At 37.4% G+C, this 13,527-nt stretch overlaps 1 protein-coding gene across 1 annotated transcript in view; it reads right to left on the bottom strand.

The window, feature by feature from the left end:
- LOC116410440 (cell wall integrity and stress response component 4-like) overlaps positions 1–13,527 on the bottom strand; it is a 42,995-nt gene that overhangs the window by 28,332 nt on the left and 1,136 nt on the right. The window lies entirely within an intron of this gene.

Raw genomic sequence — 13,527 nt, 5'->3', positions numbered from 1 at the left:
ATCTGTCGTCACAGGACTGTAATACTCCAATGCAGATCTAGATTTTTGGGAAAGCCAAGGAATCAAACAAAGGTTTTTTTATCCTAATGGCAATAAGCTTTTATTTTTCACTTTGTAGGAAACTTTGTTTTTCACATAATTCTGTGATATGTAAGTGTTACCATGAAAGGGCCACGAGGGCCAGAAGCAGAGTTAATAAAGATCAAGAAAATAAATTCCCTTCTTTTAACCAATGGAAAATATTAGCTATCAGTGAAAAAGTCCACATTTTACCATTTTATTGCAACATTTTTTAAAAGATGTGAAATCAACACATTGCTGGAATTTCATATAGACTTGGATTGTGAAATGTTTTTGCAGCTTGAAACACTTTTCATAGCATTTCTGTTCCACTGAATAGAACGGTTTCACCTGCTCAGACGTGGCAAATGTTTTTTGTTTTTTATCTGTGGAAAAGTTTTGATGAATGAATGTTGAAAAATAATTTGCCTTTGGAAAAAATTAATGAGAAATTTTCATGTGAGAAAAATTCAGCCTATATCAAATTTTAAGGAAAATAAAAAAAATCTAAACTTATAAATTATAAATCTGCCCCATCATATAGGGGCAGATTTACTAAAACTTCATAATTTCTTTTTTTTATTTAAAAAAAAACCATTATCACTTCAGGCAGAAAGGCTTCTCCTAGAATTAGTACATGTATGGGATCCATTATCGGGAAACCTGCTATCCAGAAAGCTCCTAATTATGGAAAGGCCATTTTCCATAGCCTCCATTATGAGCAACTAATTCACTTTTAAAAAATTATTTCCTTTTTCTCTGTAATAATAAAACATTACATTGTAATTGATCCCAACTAAGATATAATAAAAAATAATCCTTATAGGTGCAAAACAATCCTATTGGGTTCAATTAATGTTTAAATTCTTTTTTAAGAGACTTAAGATATTGTGATCCAAATTATTAAAAGATTAATTATCCAGAAAACCCCAGGTCCCGAGCATTCTATATAATAGGTCCAATACCTGTATATGAATTTTGATACTGGCAAAGAGTTTAATGATGTATAAGCTTTTTATTATACATTTTAACTACTAGTTTAAATAGGTCATTTGTCAGCCATCAAAAGCCACCTGTCTGACATTTTACAGCTAAAATTCCAAGTATCTTATAATCTTTCAATTCCTGGAGAAAGTGTCCAGTTTTGATGCTGATATTCCAGATCAGCATTTCTCTTTGCATTGCTAATTCTGGATGCTCTCGTAGCAGTGGCAAAATAGTCCTCAGAGTTGCAGGAAAGGTAAGAAGCCTACACAGGTAGCTATCCATATAGATGAACTTACTAATATGAGTAGATGAGACTAGGACACCAAAGGCGACAATGTTAAATTCATACCTCCCAACTGTCCTGATTTTGACAGCTCAGCCTGCAGTCCCGGATTCTTATTAAAAAGTCCCTGCACTGATTGCCAAAAAAGATACAAAGTTTCTAAAACTAAACTAAAATGTAACTAAGATAAACAGGTCTCTGGGTAACTGAGACTTGTATCTTAAAGGGCAATTTTACCTTCATTAGCAAATCTGTAATAACACATAAAACAAGACCCCAAAAACCCCCAAAATGTGTTCAAATTTACATAAGCGGTCATATTTTGTAACATGCAAAAATTTTGCTGCACTACGCATGCCATTTCTTTTTGTCCCTCTTTACATTTTTTTTTCTTTACATTTCTTAAATATCCTAGGAATGTCAACAGTATTTGGTTCCAAAAAAGTAAAAATTAAAGTCGTATTACTATTTTTTAAAGCTTGTTCTGCAATTAATTTTTTTGAACATGTGCTGCTATTGTTTCACAAAAAAAAAGGATCGCCACCTCAAAAAATACCTGTCATATATATTCCTACCCTATTAATTACATTTGCTTTCAGGATCATTTTTACCAGTCGGGTGGGAACTATAGTCAGAGTTTTTGGTGACAAATGGCCTTCCTGAGGAAAGTATATTGTATTGACCATTGTCTTAAATTGTGATGAGATTACGAGGGAATGCAATAAAAGGCACTATGTTTGCCCAGGTATAGTAACCCATAGCAACCAATCAGCAGGTAGAATTTACTGGTCACCTGTTGAAAATATCTTTTTGCTATGAGTTACTGTTCCTGGGCAAACGTAATGCCTGATATTACATATGGGGGTTAATGTGGTTTCTGTTTGATGCTTAAAGAAGTCAACCTTTTTTTCCCTATCTTTAAAATTACTCTAACAACCCCCAGAATAACATTCTTTAGTCCCTGCATTAAGTCTGATCTGGTTTCTGATTTATAAGTTGAAATCTCCCGAAGCAGGACCAAGTGTGCATCAGCAGCAATTTTTTTTCTGTGGCCATACATAACTGCCTGACCCACTGTGCATTCCCAGAAAAGCTTCTTATCTGTCAGGCATGTACAGAAGGCTCTCCTCTTTGACTACCCTGTAGTCGAAGAGATGAGGAGAGCTGAACAGGAAGAGGGGGCGGGGCTTCACACTGTACCAGGAAGAAAAGGAAAGGAGCTAGATATTTCAACTTATCAATCAGAATCCAGATCAGACTGAATGTATGAACTAAGGTATGTTATTCTGTTAGTTGGATAGAGTATTTTTAAAGATAGGGAAAAAAAGGTTTACTTCTTTAAGGCCTATGGCACACACAGGGTTTTGTCCATACCTGTCATAGATTCCTGCCCTATTAATTACAATGGCTTCAAGGATAATTTTGACCAGTCAAGTGTAAACTATATTCAGGGGTTCTGGTGACAAATTGCTTTCCTGAGGGTAAATATTGTACTGACCATCGTCTTTGTAATTAGTTGAGTTTGTTTTGTCTACTGGTAGAAAATAAATATAATATATATATACAGTATATATATATATAGTCTAGTTTGGTAAGATTCTTTAATAAGACACTTGATATGATATAAACTGTTGGTTAAGTATTCGTTCTGGGGGTACTGTTTCCTTTAACTGGCCCTCAATGTACTGTAACTGTCCCTGATGTGTGTAACAGGGACTTTAAATAAAGTGTCGCTATAAAGTGTTGCATAGTTATGTAGGTGCTACTGTATATAAATTAAGGATAATAAAAAACAGTACTATATATCAAATGTTATTACAAATGGAAAGCCTGATATTAGGCTGTGGGAAAAATGCCCATTGGGCCCAGTTAGTAAAGCAGTCCTGACAGCAATTCACAAGAAAAGCAGGACAGGAAGAAGTTCGACTGCCCCAGTGTGGATGCCACACCTGACATAAGAAGGCACCCCCATGCTTGAATAATAAATAAGCCACACCCTTTTATACTTCAGAAATTAGTTCTGAGTAAAGGAAGGGACACACTCCACTTTAGCTGTCAAAGGAGGAAGTGAGACTTTTCTAAACAGAAAAAACCATTTACTCCTTAAAAGGGAAGAAGAACTAAGAAAGTGTTGAGCTGTAGTCAGACTTTTCTGTTATAGGTTTAGGCTTATAATAGATCCAGCACGATGACACCCAAATGACATGATATAGTAGCCTTGAGCAGTGGTTTCATGTCAGTATTATATTCGTTTTGTTGCAGGTTGCTTTGAGATGTCATTGTGCATTTTGGAGGCTGATGAATCAGAACCTTAACCCTAAGACTGACAACAAAGTGAAGGAAGTAGATTATTTATGCCATATTAAGTTGCATCTTAGTTTACAAATCTATACTTAGTGCAAAGTCATTTTGCTGGTAAAATTATATTATGTTAACATTTTCTTTAAAGCAATGAATAAAAAGTATTTTTAATTTAGATGTTTAACTGAAATTGAAAGAATATTCAGTGTGTTTCACATCTGTTTGTCTTGCCTTCCATTAGGGTATAATCAAAGAAATACAGATGCAATTATGTCAGCCATTTTAAAGCGGTTGGCAACAAAATGGCTGTTACATACGCATGCATAGATGGAGATCAGGTTGCTAAAGTAGTGGCCACACCTTCACCTGTATGCTTTGCAAATCTGAAATGGCATTAATGTGCTGATATTTAAAGGGAAACTATGCCCCTGAACATTTCAGGCCTCTATAAAATATAACACTGCTTCATCTAAATAATAATTTAGTAATATTCTTTACTCTTATCACTTATGTTAAATTCATCCTTTTCATCCTTTATCACTGCCAATACACTTTATCAGAGAGCTATCCAGGAAATTTCAAGAGATATTCTGCCTTTCCATTTTGCCAGCTTGCAGTAGCCAAAGTGCCTTTATTTTTGTGCTACAATCTAGAATTTATAATTAGATAAAACAAATTTGTGGTAGTGGTGGACGAAATGTTTCGCCAGGCATGAATTTCCGCATTTCGCCATTGGCAGATTGTTTCGCAAAACGGATGAAAAAATTTGCCGCGCAAAAATTCGCCACACGTCCAAATATTGTGGCCCACATCAAAAGAAAAGTTGCGCATCAAAAAAGAATAGTAGGGGGAGTCAAAAGAAAAGTCGCGTGACAAAAGGATAGCCGCGGGCAACAAAAGAATAGCCGCAGGCAACAAATTATTTTTGACGCACAACATTTTCGCCGTTTCGCAAATCTTTTGAAAGATTCGCTCATCACTAATTTGTGGCTGTCTCCATCATTTCTAGAGAAAACACCTTTTTACTTTTACAATTAATTATGGTTTTGGTTGAGGCAATTATATTTGCATGTTCATGGGCCATACCAATAAGGGAAAATATAGATTACAGACATAGGAAAGATTATAATATTATCACATTAATTTTTTACTTAGAATACAAACTCAACCATAACAAGATTACCTAAGCTCTTCACGTTGGCCAATCATTAAAACTGTACTCCCTCCAGCCAGCTGCCAATGAACCCCACACTAAACACTAATGACTGCTACATTTTCTATTATTAAAAACAATCTTAAATGTATTCATAAACATTTGCACTAGTTGTTTTGCAGAATTCCCGCTATTTTTCCATATTATGTCTGTTTATGAAGCCATAAATTAAAACACCAAGATGGCAACAGCCTCACACAATGATGAACTTTTAACATTATGATAAAACTATAACTATTTAGTTCACTCTTTTTAAAGCTCCATTGTAAACAGCTGCAGTTATAGCCCTATGATTTGTGTCTTTCACTAATAAACCTATTTAGATTGTAAGTTGCACTGCCCACGATCTTTGAATATACAACAAGGTACCCAACAACAGCTTTGTGGGTCTTATTTTTTCTTTGCAACTAGTAATCACCTGACTTCCATGGTCACACGAATCCTAGTGATGGTACAGCTTTCATGGTTTCACACACATTAAATGTAGGCAAAATATAGTGGAAGACATGGTGTTTTGCAACAGAGACATTACTCTAACGGACTCTTAGGGCTCTGGCACACGGGGAGATTAGTCACCCGCGACAAATCTCCCTGTTCGCGGGTGACTAATCTCCCCGAATTGCCATCCCACCGGCGACAATGTAAGTCGCCGGTGGGTTGGTACACGCTGCGCAGGCGATTTCGGCGATTTGCCGAAATCGCAATGACTTACATTGTCGCCGGTGGGATGGCAACTGATGGCAACTCGGGGAGATTAGTCGCCCGCGAACAGGGAGATTTGTCGCGGGCGACTAATCTCCCTGTGTGCCAGAGCCCTTATTCATTCTCTCAATAAATGACCCCATAGGTTTTGATACTTTGCTTTAGTACTGTTTATTTTTAGTTGCAAATAAAAAAATAAAATAAAAACCTTTATACAAAACTCCTGACTATTAACATTTCCCACAAAAAAAAATATATGTTTGTGATTCATTAGAATTGTTTGTTTTTGCTATAAATGACACCTACAAATCAGCATTCATTTAGCAAGTGGAAGATGTTAAATTGCTGGATTGGGAATGAGTCAGTCATAGAAATAGTAAATGATTTAATTTGCAAAAAGGGGAACTGCTGGAAACCATGATAGCAAATGCCTGTCAAGGACAATCTAAAAAAGTAATAGAAACAGTTGAAGAGGATGTTAGACATGGTAAAGACAACAAAAGAGTGTCAAAATAAGCCACTAAATCAACACCCTGGTCACAAATTCTCAATAAAACCATGACTTCATCATGACTTTCCCATAGATGTTGCACTATAAAGCCAAAATGATGTGGATACCCCTTTGAGTTATCAGTTGGCTATTTACTCCACATGCTTCATTGCAAAAAGAGGTGCCACTACATCATAAAATGGCATTCATGACAATGACATTCTAACATGCTGTGTGCATTAGTAAAATATATAAATACAATTTAAATAAGCACAAACTTTTTTGCATGAATTGAAAAATACTAAACATGTTCCTAGGCTAAACAGCAAGGTAATTACCAACTTGATATTAATATGAATGGCTTTTGAATGAGATGTTGAACAGACAGGTGTCCACATACTTTTGGCCATTTCTGTATATATTGTAGGGCTGTCTTTTTGAAAACCGAGGTGATTGTGTACAGTGGGTTACTTTTGTAATAGAGCAGAAACAAAAGGGCTACTGGCATGGCCAATATGCTGAGGTTCTAAAGTCACAGGGAGAACCGAGGGAACAAAATATTAGATCTTTCCCAGTGCTCAAAATCTGTGTTGGGCTTTATAATATGGTAATTACAGGGGTAACAAAGCCAGGAGCTCCAAAACTTAGAAGATTCACATTCACATAAAGAAATCTCCTAGATTGTATCTAAGAGATGAGTTTTTTACTCAAAGGTGTGGTTCACCTTTGGGTTAACTTTTAGGGGCACATTTACTAATCCACGAACGGACCGAAAGCGTTCGAATGCGTCTTTTTCGTAATGATCGGTATTTTTGTGACTGTTTCGTCGGCGTTGCGATTTTCCGTATTTTGCGTGACTTTTTCGTCGCCGTTACGACTTTATCGTATATTTTCCGCAACTTTTTCGTCGCCATCGCAAAAAAATCGGATTGGTTTTTTCGCCGTTTACAATTGCTCAATACGAAAAAATGGAGACGGCGCCGAAAAAGTTGTGTAAAATACGATAAAGTCGTGACAGCGACGGAAAAATTGCTCAAAATACGAAAAAAACGCGACGGCGCCGAAAAAGTCGCAAAATTTTCGTTTCCAGTCTGATTTTTTCCCATTCGGATTCGTGGATTAGTAAATGTGCCCCTTAGTATGCTGTAGAAGTGCCTGTTCTTAGCAACTTTATGTTTTCTTGATTTTTTAATTATTTAACTTCCTCTTCTGCTGAGACTCTGGCATCCAAAAAACATTGCTCTGTGAGGCTTCTGTTATTGTTGTTTTTTATTCCTTATCTTTCTATGCAGGTCTCCTAATCGTATTCCAGTCTCTCATTCAAATCACTGCTTGGTTGCAAGCAGGGCCGGATTTGTTTGCCGGGCGCCCCGAGGCCGCCCCCTCTCTGACGCGCCCCCCCTGCGCATGCGCGAACGGCGAACCTCCCTGCGCATGCGCGAACTCGCGATTGCGCATGCGCGGGCCTTTTCAATCACATACAGAGCAGTGGGGGAGAGGTCCCCATTGCTCCGTATGCGCAAAAAACTTTAATATTTTGGTGTGGCGGGCGGCATGCCGCCCCCCAATTTTTGCCGCCCTAGGCCCGGGCCTTTGTGGCCTTTCCACAAATCCGGGCCTGGTTGCAAGGGTGAATTGGGCTGCAGAATTTCCAAACTGAAGAGCTGTTGTAAAAAAGAGCTTACTTTCAACACGTCAGTGAAGGAAACACAGGCGGACATAGCCAGTTGGGTTAGTGGTGACATGGATTGGGTCTGGGCTGACGGGGCCCACCGGGTTTCTTCCGACCCCTTCCTGACCCCACTACCCACTCTACTTGCTGCCTGCATCTCCTGCACCCTGCCCGCTGTTAGGTAAGAAGGCGGCTGGGGAGGGGGGATTTCTATCACTATTGAGGAAGCAGACCCCGTGGTCCAGCCCCCGCTTCTAGACTTGTAATGGCACAATACAGCCATTGTGTGCCCAAGAAACCACCTGAAAGGCACTCTTAATGCTGTAAAGAGCCAAGATTCTCCTCTGTTAACCATTAACATAATACAGGTATATAGGACTAGTGTGTAATATGCTTCTCTTCCTGAGATTTTTTTAGTAATTGTAGGAGGAGCAGATGCTAAACAAATTACTCTGCCCAAGTAAACCTGTGTAACAAGCATTTTGCAGTCATAAAATATAAAGAATAAACAGAATGAAAATTCAGAAAATAATAATTAAAAAATTACATTTCACACTGTTATAATGTTCATTAGACAGCTCATTACAATGCTAATTTTAATTTTTATTGTGCATTTTTCATACCAACTAAAGGGTGTACTTTTTTGTGCAAACCAACAGCTTTTCAGTAGTATTTATATTAATACACTGCACAGTGGCACAAACAACAAAACTAAATAACTTGATGGTTGTGTTGTTATTTTTTCACAGAATCTATATTTGTTAGTTATACACAACCAATCACACAGAGGGAAAAACTGTTTGCATTGTGTTAAAGCCTTTAATTACATTTTACAGAAGACCAATGCCCAGGCCAGGAGACACTTGGACAACCATATGGGTTTTACCTTGACGTGGTATGGTAGGCTTGTCATTATTATGATCATAATATTGTACCTAAGAACTATATACTTATACCTAAGAATTATACAAACTTACACAGATACTACATTACCAGGGAACCAGGGAATGTGGATGGATCCTCTTTTGTATATTTATTACATTCTGCCATTTAGCTTGGCAGAATAGGAGGAAAGGGGAAGTGATAATAGTTAAAACAAGACAATCATCTGTATTTAGTAGCACTAAGGGGCACATTTACTAACCCACGAACAGGCCGAATGCGTCCGATTGCGTTTTTTTCGTAATGATCGGTAATTTTGCGATTTTTTTTCGTATTTTTTGCGATTTTTTCGGCGTCTTTACGATTTTTGCGTAAAAACGCGTGTTTTTCGTAGCCATTACGAAAGTTGCGCAAAGTCGCGATTTTTTCGTAGCGTTAAAACTTGCGCGAAACGTTGCGCCTTTTAAGTTTTAACGCTACGAAAAAGGCGCGACTTTGCGCGCAAGTGTTAACGCTACGAAAAAATCGCGACTTTGCGAAACTTTCGTAATGGCTATGAAAAACTCGCGTTTTTACGCAAAAATCGTAAAGACGCCGAAAAAATCGCAAAAAATACGAAAAAGTCGCAAAATGTTTGTTTCCAATCGGAATTTTTCCAATTCGGATTCGAAATCGTGTCTTAGTAAATCAGCCCCTAAGAGTGACAACACATGGAGCTATTAGTAGATTAGCTGCTTGTCACGGCTACTAAAAGCCAGAAAATACCCTGCCATAGACAATACTGAGAATTGCCTCGGCTAAAACACACGTAGAGACAATTCTCAGTAAATGATCAGCATTGTCTATTTTAGTAGCCATGACAAGTAACTGCTACTAGTGACTCTGTGTGTCTGCACCCTAAGGCATGGTGCTCCAAATTACAGAAAGTATCCCCAGGTCCTAAACATTCTGGATATGAAATCCCTTATATCAGGGGTCCCCAACCTTTTTTTACCAGTGAGCCACATTTAATGTAAAATGACTTGGGGAGCAACACAAGCATAAAACATGTTCCTGGGGCAGCCAAATAAGGACTTTTATTAGCTATTTGGTAGCCCCTATATAGATTGGAAGCTACAGGAGATTCTATTTGGCTATACATATGGGTTTTATCCAACCAAAACCTGCCTCCAAGCCAAGAATTCAAAAATAAGCACAACATCCAATGGGTTGGGGAGCAACATGTTGCTCACGAGCCACTGGTTGGGGACCACTGCCTTATATGTACCCATTAAACAAAACTATATTTGCTCTAGTCTTTGCTGCTTGCCCTTTAAAGTGCTGTTAATGTGGCCCACTATGGCATATGAACTTGATAATTACTTTGCATGAATTTTTATCACTTGGAAAAACAAAGGCATTCCCATGTCTGACAGATGCCGGGATCAAAATGTGTTGGTAAGTCAAGCAAGAATTAAAATATTTGTAAGATATTTCCATTTATTGCAGGGGAGCAAACAGCATGGCAGCACTAGCACATATTAATTTAAAAACCTACACATAAGTAAAAGCCTATAGTGAATAACCTGTTCTGATATGTTTTACTGAACCCTTATGTAAAGTAAAGTGTGCATGTTTTCCTCTTAAACCTTTTTGCTCCTAGTTTCACTCTCGCAACATCTGTGGTTTTAATTCGAGTTACGGCTGAGTGGGGAAATTTCGAAAAGCTGGTGCAGGGATAGCTAGTAACTTAGAAGTGATGTCACTCACACTTCCACTTCCTGTGTGGTAATGATCCCTTCCCCTTAAATTAAACTACCCTCATATAACCCGGTTGAGCCACACACTTATTCTAAACTCAGAGATGTCTGATAATGAGCATTACTCTATAGTAGCACCTAGCAATGAATGATAAACACACTTTCTTTATAATAAAATGGTGCTATTGTATACTATTCAACTGAAATAGCTGTCTCTCCAGCTGCCACAGAACTAAAACTCCAGCATCCCCATTGCAAAACCACAACCGCTGACCAGTTGCTCATAGGGAATCCCCACAATAAGATGGGTCCAGCAGATTGTCTGCCCAAGATCCTATATATTTATACAGGTATTGGACCCCTTATCCGGAAACCCGTTATCCAGAAAGTTCTAAATTACAGAAAGGCCATCTCCTATAGACTCCATTTTAATCGAATAATTCACATTTTTAAAAATGATTTCCTTTTTCTCTCTAATAATAAAACAGTACCTTGTACTTGATCCCAACTAAGATATAATTAGTCCTTATTGGAGGCAAAACAATCCTATTGGGTTTAATTAATGTTTAAATAATTTTTTAGCAGACTTAAGGGAGAAGATCCAAATTACGGAAAGACTCCTTATCAAGAAAACCCTAGGTCCCGAGCATTCTGGATAATAGGTCCCATACCTGTATACCATTAGGTTTGAGCATCTCATCACAGTTTAAATAGGTAATGAGTATGTTGTAAATAACATCTTGAATCTTGTATTTCGTTACAGCAGTATTTTAATATGGCCTCATGTGATTGTTACAAATAAACAATTTATTCCAAAGCAAACAAAGGTCTTCTCATAGAAGTCAACTGAGGCTCAAGCCAGTGAAAAGCTACAAGAAACGTGGCCAAAGAAATGTGGTCAGATACCGCATGTATCTGTGGTAATATTGACAATAATTTTTAAATATGGGCCCCTGCCTTAGCCAATATATTACCAATTGCAAGTTTACTGTCACTCAGAAGTAAGTCTTTGGAAGTTGTTTAATGGAACACAGACCTTTTCAAGGATTTTGCCTCTGAGACAAAACATTGGGGAGTGGTTCTGAGTGTATGAAAATCACTATGGTTACAGCATATGTAGGTGGCGACTTCCTGTTCTGGTTTATTCTACCAGTTCACTAGTTTAATATATGGATGCAAATAGTACAGTATTTATATTAGCTTCTCATTAATGCCAATGCGTACCTTTCCTACAGATACTAGCATCTGAGCTTTAGCAATGTAACAATTAGAAGCTCCATTATAGTGCAACATATATCAGATAAACGCATGGCTGTAACATATATCTTTATTGTTAAAATGCACTGTCTATGGCTGGCTGGAAGTAGATCATTAAACAAATCATCTTTTTGTAGTTTCTGAATTATTAGCTTTCCTAATATGCATCTCTCCAGCTTGCAGGTTAAACAGCTGACTGTTGGAGGTCACTGACACCAGCTACCAAAAAACTGCTTCACTGCAAGGCTAGAGTCACTTTTTATTGCTTTCTATAAAGGCCCACTCCTATTCATCTTATGATCTGATGGCCAAACTACTGGTTGGGAAGTGCTCAGTGACACCTTTTTACATAGAGATGGGTTTGCACACAAACAACCAGCAACACAGTGGTATTGTTAAAAAAAAACTTTTCTTTTATATAGCAATTTTCCAAAAAGTTGCAAAGCCAAATTTAATCAATACATATTAAAATCATTTAGCATCATCATACAATACAATCACAAGGTAGCGAATACACTTGCCAAATAAGCGTTACCCCGACAAAGAAGCCTTTCTCAAGTGCTGAGTTACACCCCAGAAATTGAAATTACAATATAGGTAACTTCAGAACAGATAGTAGTCAAAATTTAAAAACTTGAAAAAATTAAACAAATTGCAAGCTGTCATAGAACACCATTGTCTATAACATGCTAATCTTTCATTTTAAGGTGAACTATGGTACTGCAGTTACTATGTGCTCTCCACTTGAAATATAGGTGTCATTTTCTTGCCTAGATTGGATCCCAGCTGTGCAGGTTTATAACATGATGTGGGTGGGTAAGTTACTACCTGACCAATGTCTTATCAGCCTGGTCAGTGAAAACAACCTTTGATGCTATTGTTAAAAAAAGGGGAGGAGGAATTTCAAAAATATATGTTTCCTTCACATAAACTGCAGTGATCGACCACCTATTGAATAGTATGCGAGGATCAACTGCTGTTTTTCTCTATTAATATCATCCAGTATGCAACAGAAACATGCAAAATTTCAGAGTCCCAAAATCAGGAGCATTATCCTTTTGTGGTATGTTCAAAGCCCTGAGGAAATAATGGAATATTCCTTACAATGTCGTGTAAAGGAAATTAGGGAAGCAGCAGCGAGGCAACATAAAGTTATGTTCTCTCACAAAGATATCTGTGGATACCAATTTGTTGTACAGTGCTGCGGAATATTCAGAAAATAATAAACACCCTTGTCCTGTGCCATTAGTTGGACAGCCCTAACTGTGCACATGATTTATACACATTAATGAAAATAATTTGAATGCTTTAGGAGCTGATGTACTTAAACATATATACTCATATAATCCAAAGAGCTAGTATTCCTGCTGCACAGTATCCTATTACTGCTCATATATGCCTTGCGTAAAGCTGCCAGTGTTGCTTTAGAATTGCATTTGGTTGAGCCAGGTTTGGTACTAGAAAAGTAGATATTCTCCAATTTAACTGTATTTCTGATAACTGTTAAATACCGGTACTCTACTTCTAAAGAAAGATAAATGGTATTACATCTGCATTTTAGGCACTCCTTTAACTGAACTCATGTATTGCGTTTGGGTTTTTTGTTTATAGGCGCAGGCAGTGTTCGCAGTAATTGCATCCACATAATCATCTACTTTACATATCTACTTCCCCTTACACGCACAACCCAATTTACATACAACCTAAGAAATAATGTTTATCAAGCCTGAATGATAAAACTTCAGTAGGTATTGCGTATACTTAATACAGAAATGAAAAGGGCAGTAGACAAAACTGCATTTTGCAGAGAGAAATTAAAAGATTAATTTTTGTCTCCAAAATAGCCAAATGCAATACAATTTGATAGCTATGAAAAACGCGTAAAAAACTGAAATCCAAGATAAATATTGTAGTTTATACATATTTTTTAAAAAAATGTAA

This window comes from Xenopus tropicalis, chromosome 4 (assembly GCF_000004195.4).
Source record: "Xenopus tropicalis strain Nigerian chromosome 4, UCB_Xtro_10.0, whole genome shotgun sequence".
In the NCBI taxonomy this organism is placed as follows: Eukaryota; Metazoa; Chordata; class Amphibia; order Anura; family Pipidae; genus Xenopus; species Xenopus tropicalis.
Note: the sequence above shows the minus strand (reverse complement) of the source record. Positions and strands in the feature narration are given on the sequence as shown.